A 10,543-nucleotide genomic window follows, 5' to 3' on the forward strand; every position below is an offset into this window, starting at 1 on the left:
TAAACACTAATTATAAACATATATGTGTCATTCTATGCTCAATAGGATCAGTGTGTGCTCAAGTCTTCACTTGACACTTAGCATCCTACACCAATCTTACATTTGAATAACTTACAACAGGTGAGTTCATACCCCCGTATTTTCATAGTTTTTACTATTTTAAGGGGGGGAATACAAGTCTAACACAAAGATTTTGTGTTATAACCAATGATTTCAAATGTATTACAGTTATTATAACAAAGGATTTCAAATGGATTACAATTATCAAAACAAATAGTTTCAAACATCTTATCAAAATGAATTTCAGTATCATCAAATGAAGTGGTTTAAAGTGTTTGTTTCAAAAAGGCGTCAAGTCATCAAAATGGATTTCAAAATATAAAACTTCTTTTAAATGTTTATTACACTTATATTTTTCCCAAAAATCATACTAGTATATATATATATTTATGTAAATAAGATTTAAAAGGCTTAGGACTGATAACCCACTTTGGTTCCTTTTCCTTGTTTGGATGTGGGATTACAAGTATCAGTTATTTGTCCGAGTGTCATTTAAATTTTAGTTATATATATATTTGTATATGTATACAAGTATAAAAGTTTATTCAGTTAGATTCAATTACCCTTTGTACACGTTGAGCAAAGGATCCCATACATGAATACTCGTTATCAAATCAGAAAGTACATATAAATTATAATAGGTATAATTTATGATACACAGAACATTAATTCACAATACTAGTATACTAGAATACATGGTTTTATAAAAAAAAGGTTTAATTCAAAACTATTCAAGGGTATACATTCTTTCAAATACATGTTAAGAGTACTAATTCAAGGATATACCATCAATCATTTACTTCAGAATGATTGGGTTTTTCATAACTGTTATACATGTAACATTATATGATTTTATGAGACAAGTAGTACAATTAGTTTAATTCATTTTAAACGATACAGTAAAGTCCTGATATTATAACCAGAGTCTCCAGCAGGGGATCGAAACAATGGGTGTATAGATCTATATTGGGATTGACAATCCCGCACTCGGACTGCTAGCTACAGTCAGGCATACACGACTGTGAGTGACATTTGTTATCATCAACTTTCAGCGCATACATAGCGTTGGGTCAGGCCATCTAGTTAGTATGGTTATAATAACTCATTAAAAAAGATTAACAATACGTTAGTGTATAATTAACTAAACTTAAGTACATTTTCAAAGTACCAGTTTACAAGATACAGTTTACAAGATACAGTTTACATAAAGATTACAAACACAGAACATTGGTTTACAAATTGAACAGTTTTATACAAATACAACTACTTTTCATATACAACATAAAATATAGGATTTTCTGGAAACAGTTTACATATTCAAGAAACAGAAAGCATTCTTACAAAACATAAATACTTATGCACTCACTCAACTTTATGTTGATACTATCTTTTCAAATTACTTGTATTCTCAGGGAACCCGTAGACAGGTACACCCCGAGCTTTTGAGAAGATGGAGCTGTGTATGTTTTTTCTTCGTCTTTTGTACAACTTTTAGTTTCAGTATACAATATGAAACACATGTAAATATTTATACTTTTTTTTAATGTAATGGTTGTTTGTACTTTGATTACTATATTACATGTGTTGTGATACTACAAATGAAGTCCTCCACCCCCGGACGTTTCCGCCGTCTGGTTTGGGGGTGTGACAAAAATCGAACACATTAATTTAGTCCGAACCAGGCCTGGTTCTTACATATCAACTCAAATCACCAAGGGGCCCAAAAAGGAACAAATAAACTTAGACTACATAATTATAACATCAAGTTACTGATGTGTTTACGAATACCAATGCACAACCGGCTTGCAAATTACAACTTATGTATCTCCATTTGAAGAATAGATATCGTCTTAGAATTACTCATGATAGAATCCATGAAGTAATCTATAAACATAGGTTTATCCAATACTTAAATTCCTATTTCAAGTACTCACAAATATACCAGAATCAAATGCTATGTCCAATCACTATGGACAATCTAATAACACCCCATGATAGTCCTAATTCAACACCTTCTCCTGAAAGTATGACAGACTGTGGAATTTCAGATAATATTAAAATTACACAGGGATGTAAACATACAAAGTGAAACACAATAATAAAATAATTAATTATGGTATCAAACCCTTTGAATATAAACACATCCCTGTTATTTAATCACCATAACAATTATGAATTTGTTCATTGTAGATTGTTTTGTGTAATCAAATAACCACTTAAATTAAATAACATCAATCATTCCATGTTATAAACATTCATAGTATGCCTCTCGATGGTCCTTCCTTTGTGAACAGATCGACTGGACATTACTCTAATGGTGCTCATTTCACAATTCCAAATTCTTATCTTTATTTAAGATGTAGTGGAAGTTCATCTTTACATGCATTGACTTTCTGTGATGTCGAGGTTCTAAAGTCAGAGAGACTGAGCCTTCAATATTATAGAATGTTCCGCTGCAACTTGTTACTCGAAACAATTCCATGGTAATGAAGTCTCAAATTCAAGGTACACTCCTTGGACACTTTTGTTGCATTAAAGTTTCCAACTCACATGTAGACTTTACAACCACCTCCCATTATGGAAATATTTCCATATTGCCATATGACCATCAATTCTGACCAAGAATCATCTCAATCCAGAACGTGTCATATGGTCTATCCTAAATAATATAATACTTCCAACTGTCCACAAACAAACAATCTTTGGTAAAACCTTAGAATGTTCTTCACAGTTGTTTAACAACTTTAGTCACATAAAATTCTAATCCTTTTCCCACAATGCTTAAGGCATTTGAAAAATTAAAATAATCGAATATTATAGCATATGTGATCGTTCCTGTATGCTGAACCATTTCAACATGATATTAATATATTTCTTTGACTAATTTCTATTAAAATATACTATCTAAACCTTTAGATTTGAAACGAAAATATGAGTGCCCTCTCCCCCAGGTTTACCATAGCGAAACATTTCCCTAGAGACAATGTTTCCTATAAAAATATTGTCATCACGCAATACCAACAAAACAATTATGATCCTAGAAGATTTGACATGTACCCATAAATCAACTGGACTTCTAGAAATCAATACCCTTTGACTTTCTTATAGAAGTGCAAAATCCTATTACACGATTCTTTGTGAAGTCTATAATTAGAGTTCTCAAGCTTACGCACTTTAGTCGGATATTATATGTGTCCAAACCCTTCTAGACATGATAAACACATCTCTTCAAAGTTTAAACAATTCCTAATATGAAGAGGGATGCTGTAATCATATCATGAATAAGATAATTCAATTAATATAACCAATATCCATATTGATCTTTGTCAGATATTTAAAATCTATCAGCGAAAGTATTTGCTCATAACCATATTCATGAATTAGAGCGAAACCTTTTTCCATTTAGATTTGAAGGTGCATATGTTCCCATCCATGTGGATTTTTGACTTTCAACCTACATTCATAAGACTAGGTTTAGGAAAAACCAAATTCAGATTTGGTTCTTCCTTCATGGATTGAACTTAGCTATTCTTAGTTTCTTGCTCCTTGGCAGCTCAAGGCCAACTAGTGCTTCCGTGTCATTAGCAGCTCACTCATATAGATCAGTGTACCTTCACTGACCAACACGCTTTGCTTCTACAGCTGAATAGAACTTATAAGTATAGTCAACCAACTTAACAAGAAATAAACATAAATAAGAATGTGTCAATTAAAACATAACATGTTTTCAACCTCAGTTCGCGTGCTAGTGATAACTAAAATGATCATTTTCGGATAACTCTTGTAATTCTCAAGATCACTACGACTCCACCGACTTCTTGAAATGTGAGCTTTCTATCAAGGACCATTCCTTGACGAGCTAAAACAAAATTCAGAAGTTCGTTCGGATTTCCGATAAGAAAACACTTCATAGAACTGTGCTCAGTTTATCTTTTGTTTCTCGATCAACGAAAACATCACGACTCCAATTCTAAATGTGCTTGAGTAAGGAAACCAAAATTACTCTACATATTATGAGGAGTTAAAAACCTTCTTTGTTTGAAATGAGTTTCAAGATACGATTTATTGTTACTAGAGCACAGTTCTAAACCTTGATTGGAACAAAACATGACACATCTATTATCGAACCATTTGCAACAATGTTCGATTCCTCTTCTTAGTCATACAAATACACCAATATGTTCTTTGAGGATTAATTGTGATACAATTCCATAATTACTAAGATGATCATAAATAGAATACTAAAGTACTCTCCTTTCCTTTCAAATTGGAGAATCTTTTTATCTTTCTACCTAATAGATTCTTCCCTTCGTTATGCTACTCTTTGAACCTTTCAAAAGTATCAGAATGATGTTTAATCTTATAAACATAATCATATTTAATCAAGCATCAGTCAATCATGATGAATAGAGCTATCGTCCCTTGCTTTGGATTTGAAAGGTCTATATCAATATATACTACATCAATCAATCATTCACTTGCTTCACATAAACATGTGAAAAATGATTTAGTTATAGTTTTCCAATGAACAAGATTCTCATGCATCATGCAATTCGAATTGTATGACTCAAAGTTTCTGTCTAATTAGTGATGAGATTTATTTTCACTTGGTCAGTTATGACAGTACAACAAGCGCGGTATCATAAGAATCAAATCCACAATTAATATTGCTATTATTAGAAACATAATTAACACATTTATTAATGTTATTTCAAAATTAAGACAACTATATAAACCAAAACTTTACTTTTACTGAAATAAAATGAAAATTAGAACTTGTCCTTACAATGCATAAAATGAAAAACTATGTTTCTAAACATGTTCGGAAAGTAACAACAATCTATTAAATTATCCTAACTTCTTAGTAGTAGCTCAAAATTCAGACCATCGAACCATGCGACAAAAGTCTATTTCCCACAATCAGATTTCTCTAACTTCACTTAAGTTTCCTTCTTTCTTTTAGATCCTACAATACCATAAAAATGAGATCATCACATTATGTATTAAGAGTTTATGAATAGGAACTTATTAAAGTGATGGAGTTAGATAATGGATGTACCTGAAGTGGAGTCACACGACTTGATTTTACTATCTTCAAGATCCTTCAGGTATTTTGGGCAGCTTCATTTCCAATGTCCCTTCAATTGGAAGTAGAAACAAATGGAATCATTGGGGTCAATATGGGGAACGATCTTAGAATCAACCTTTTCTCTTTACCATAGGACCAAACAGTTTGACCTTGGCCGATCCCTTTCATTTATGAAAAGAAATATTTTCTTGATCACCAATATTATCACTATTAATGTCCATGGAAATCTTTGTATTAGATCTCTTAAGAATTTATGCTTTAGTTGTACTCTCAAGCATTTCTACTTCAACAGTTATCAACATATAGGTAAGATCAGTTAGGGTCACGTCAAGACTCCTCATATGAAAGTTCTTAACAAACTGACCATATGACTTCATAAGTGACAGAAGAAATAAATCATTGGCTTGCTCCATCGGGAATACGACATCCATTCTTCCCAGTTTTTCAATGTATGATTTCATTTTCAGAACATGCACATGCACAAAGTCTCCATATTCGTGTCTACATGTCAACAAGGCTTGAGTAGTTTCATATCTTTCAACTTGATGGAAACGTGATGTGAGAGTCACAGGAGGAGGAGATAGAAGAAGAGTTGAAGGAAGATGATGTCCAATTCCACCATTGACCAGAGAAGGGAATGCATTTTCACCTTGATCGGAAAGTAGAAGACCATCTCTAGAAGAACGAGGAAAAACATTTCCAAAACAATGAGGAAGACCATTTCTATCTTGACCAGACATCTAAAATGAAAAAGAGAGAATTCAAGTTAGGATATTTTAACCCTTAGTTATTAACCCACAATTTTAAATTAAGGCTAGGATCCATATTTTCATTTCGTAATATGAAGAGGGACGTCGTAGTCATATCACGAAACTATTTTAGGTAGGTTGAATTAGTTCACCAATTTGAATAACATGAAACTCCTATGAATTAAACATTTAATTAATTAATCTTTAAACCGATCATGGATTTAATATTGTCTTTTAATTAATTATTTAAATAAGTGTATTGATAAAATCCATAAAGGATAATTCAATTTAATTATCTTATAATTAAAAAAATGTATATTTAAACCAATTATGGATTTAATATTGAGTTTTAATTAATCATTTAATTAAATGTATTATTAAAATCCATAAAGGATAATTCAATTTAATTATCTTATAATTAAAATTATATTTCTGTATTTATCTCCTCAAAATACAAAATAGGGTTTTAATCATATCTAGTTCATTAAAAAAAATCAGATTTTAGTAGTTTAAAAAACCAGATAATCACTAAAATTAAACCTACATTTGGATCAGGCGGCACCAAAAATGAAAAATTGAAATGCGCAACACGTGTTTGTCGATTTTTTTTATTTTCGATTCATCTCATTTACAATTAATTGTAAGACCAAAGCTCTGATACCACTGATGAAATATATAGGTTAAGAAAATCATGTACTTTCGGAAAAACACTTAACACTTAAGGGTATATGCAACCTATATGGATCTATGTCTTCACACATTGAAAGCAACATACAATGAACTACAAGAACCCTAAATATAATAAAAATTGCTAAAATTAGGGTTACATACCTTTGTATTGTTATGGCAAACAATACCCTTGAATCCTTCCTTGAACTTAAAAAAAAGCACCAAAAGTATGATGTCTTCAATGGCTCACACCCAAAACCCTAGAAACCCCAGAATGAAGAGGAGAGAGGACCAAATAATTTTCAGCCAGGGTAACCCCTTGGGAAAGTTATGAATGAAAATTACAAGCCTTGAGCTCCTTTTTATAATGTGGATGACATAAGGAAAACCCTAGATTGACTAATAAAATAATACTATTTTATCTATTCAAATATTATAATCCCTATCAATTAAGCAAGCTTCTAAAATCATCTAAATGCCTTGCAAATCCGGCCAACCCTAATAGAGTTCTAGAATTTTCTTTCCTTGCTCAATTAACAACAATTACAATTCAACCCTTGGACCTTTAATTAATTCTAATAATCCAGAAGTTAATTCCAATTAATTCTGATTAATTCTAAATTAACTCTTATTGATTTTATATTAATTTATTAACCTTATAAAGTAACAAATCAATTATTGATATCACATTAATTTACTAATCACATAATAAATTAACAAATCAATTATTTATTTCTAATTAATATATTAATCATATAATATATTAAAAATCATTATATATATATATATATATATATATATATATATATATATATATATATATATATATATATATATATATATATATATATATATATCTTTCTCTCTCTCTCTCTCTCTCTCTCTCTCTCTCTCGCCTAATATCATTTCTAGCTTATTTCTGTTTATGAGGGTAACCCACAAAGAACTCTGCTTTTTATTATAAGTATATACCAATTTAGTTATGAGCTTAGAATCTTTAATCCAACAGTTTACTCCTTCTAATGGATTAGAATTAGAGCTAAGTTTGGTCGTATATTAGGTTGGATCTGTTGGTTTTGTAACTCTCTCGAGGCTTGTTCCTCTTTTTTGTATACTTAGCTTCTCGCTCGGCTGCTTCGTTGGCTTATAATGTTGTTGTTAAAAAAAATCCAGGGCTTAGAAGATAAAATCTCTCTATTCTCTCTATTTTTTCGTTAAAGAACAAAAGCACAAAAGCATGTGTATAGCGTGTTGGGGGATTTACGTAGTTTTGATGTGAGATCGTGAGGATGTTACAAACTCATTATATGGTTTTAGAAACATTATGTTGTAACTGATGATTTTGTAAAGATTGATGTGTCTAGGGTGTTATAGAGTCATTATATGGTGTTAAAAGAGTGTGATAGTACAAAAACATCTTACATGGTTAGAAAACTTTGATCTATTCAAAAATCACATAGAGCCCATAATAGGGTTTCCAAATGGAGTTTGCATTATTTTGATAAACTTTTTGTATGCCAAATCTAGCCCCCGTGAAACTATTTGGTTCCTAAGAAAAAAACTATTATGCAACCATATGACTCCTCTAGATGGAAATTTTTAATATTTGCATAAGATGTGGAAAATGGTGAATTAGACTGTTATATGACATAAGAGACTTATTTTTATACATTAATTCAGTTTATGATGGATTATATATATATATATATATATATATATATATATATATATATATATATATATATATATATATATATATATATATATATATATGGGTGTAATTAGGAGTAAAGAGAGTTGTGATGTTGTTTTCTTCGCAAAACAAGTATGTGATCTCGATGATACGAGAAGAGTTCGTAGGACACTTCATACACTTCATCCTTGGTAAGAAGTATCCGAGAATACCAACTGCCAGTGGGCACAAACTTATCCGAAATTTTGAAATATGATGGGTCGGGAGATCTCGATGATCATATCGAAAATTATAAATGGACGATTGATGCCTACTACCTAAATGAAATATACTAGTATATATTCTTCCCAACCACACTGTCAGTATGCTTTGGTACAAAATCCTACCAATGGAAAACATACATTATTTCAATCAGTTACGAGAAGTGTTCAAAGGATACTTCATATGACAACGAAAATATACAATAGGGGCTCAAGCCATCCTAGGATGTAAGCAACGTGAGGACGAATCATTACATACCTTCATGTATAGATTCAACAAAGCAATGCTAAATGTGCTAGAACAAACAGATAACATGGTAATTGCCACTTTTACTTACATATTACGTCTTGATGTATAGTTCAAAAAACTAGTTGGCAAACCACCTAAGTCTAGGAAACATTTTATGGAAAGGGTTCATCGTTTCATGAAGCAAGAAGAAGCGACATCCGGGAAGATAAGGAGTAATCAGGGAGATTATATGTTCACCAAAAAAAGACACTTGCATACCATACATGAAGCCGCTAAACCAAGAAAAGCAAAGATATTGCAAGACCAGGATGTAGCGACAAGCCAGGTTCCCGCATCAAGGCGGAAACTACCCGCCAACAAGAATGAAGGTAGATATGAAGTACCAATAATTGCAGAGAGTAAGAAGAATAACAGAGTGAATCAAGCAGACATGTTGAGTGGAAATAATTGCAGAGAGTAAGAAGAATAACATGTAGATATGAAGTAGCAATAACATGAAGTAGCAATAATTGCAGAGAGTAAGAAGAATAATAGGTAGATATGAAGTAGCAATAATTACCAGGCAAGATACCATTGAATGCACTATGCTAAGGAGGGAACTAGAAACCAAACTTTAAGCAGGACAACTAAGTGACTTGATACGAGGGATCTGATCCAAACAATTACAAAGTAATGCGCCAACGGAACCCAAAAGCAAGAGTTCAGGAAAGAGTGAGATTTTCATATTTAGAAAACCAGAGAAATTGGAAGCCATCCAAGACTGAGAATGAGACACGTTCATATTTGATGAGTGAGATTATCATAACAATAACCATTAAGGAGACGAGCCGGTAGTCATAGAAGGATTCATAGGGAAGAAGTATGTAAGTGACATATACATAGAAAGTGGCTGCTCTACAGATGTTATGTAAAATCACTTTTACAAACAACTCCCAAGTCAAATACAAAACAAGATAGAGCCGACAAAGACACACCTAATAAGTTCTGCCGATGACAACGTATGGCTAGAGGGAACAATAACTCTTCCATTAACATTATTCGATTACAACAATGGCAGCAACGGAATCCGATCCTAAGCTTTGTTATAATTAATGCATCCTTGCCGTATGACGTCATTTTTATAAGATCCACAATGCACAAATTCAGGGCCATCGCCTCCACCATTCATGGAATGGTCAAACTGTACATGATTTCATGAGTTGGCATGATCACAACAAAAAGAAAAGCAGGAAAAATAAAAGAAAATCAAAATCAAGAAGATGAACATGAAGAAAATGATCAACAATACATCCCGCATTGCCGTACCGACCAGCCGTTAAAAGTTGATCAAGAGAATCTATCGGGCAATAAAATAACAAAAACCAAGAAGAGAAAAAGTTGGGAAAAAGCATCAAATTGGGGAAAAGATGGAAACTTAGAACATGTAATTGAAATGTTGGTGAAAACCAAACCATTTTTGAAGAAATGTGTTTTATTTATAAAACTCAGGATGTCGTCGTCAATACAGAAACATAAGCATAAACAGAGACTTACAATGTCTCACTATACTAACGGTTTATATCTCTTAAATATGTCATAAATCATTATCAATGTATCTTTATTCAATAACATGTGATTCAAATAAACTGAGCTGGTCAGGTTGGGAAACCTGGTGAGATACATCGGGTTTTCAACCCACAATAATATAGCTAATTTGTTTATTCACATATTTCATTTTAAAGAATTAACCCGATTGCCCATCCCATTTTTCTTATTTATTCCAACCTAAGGAAT

The sequence above is a fragment of the Lactuca virosa genome, chromosome 4 (assembly GCF_052849685.1).
Source record: "Lactuca virosa cultivar CGN04683 chromosome 4, Lactuca_virosa_CGN04683_v6, whole genome shotgun sequence".
NCBI lineage: Eukaryota > Viridiplantae > Streptophyta > Magnoliopsida > Asterales > Asteraceae > Lactuca > Lactuca virosa.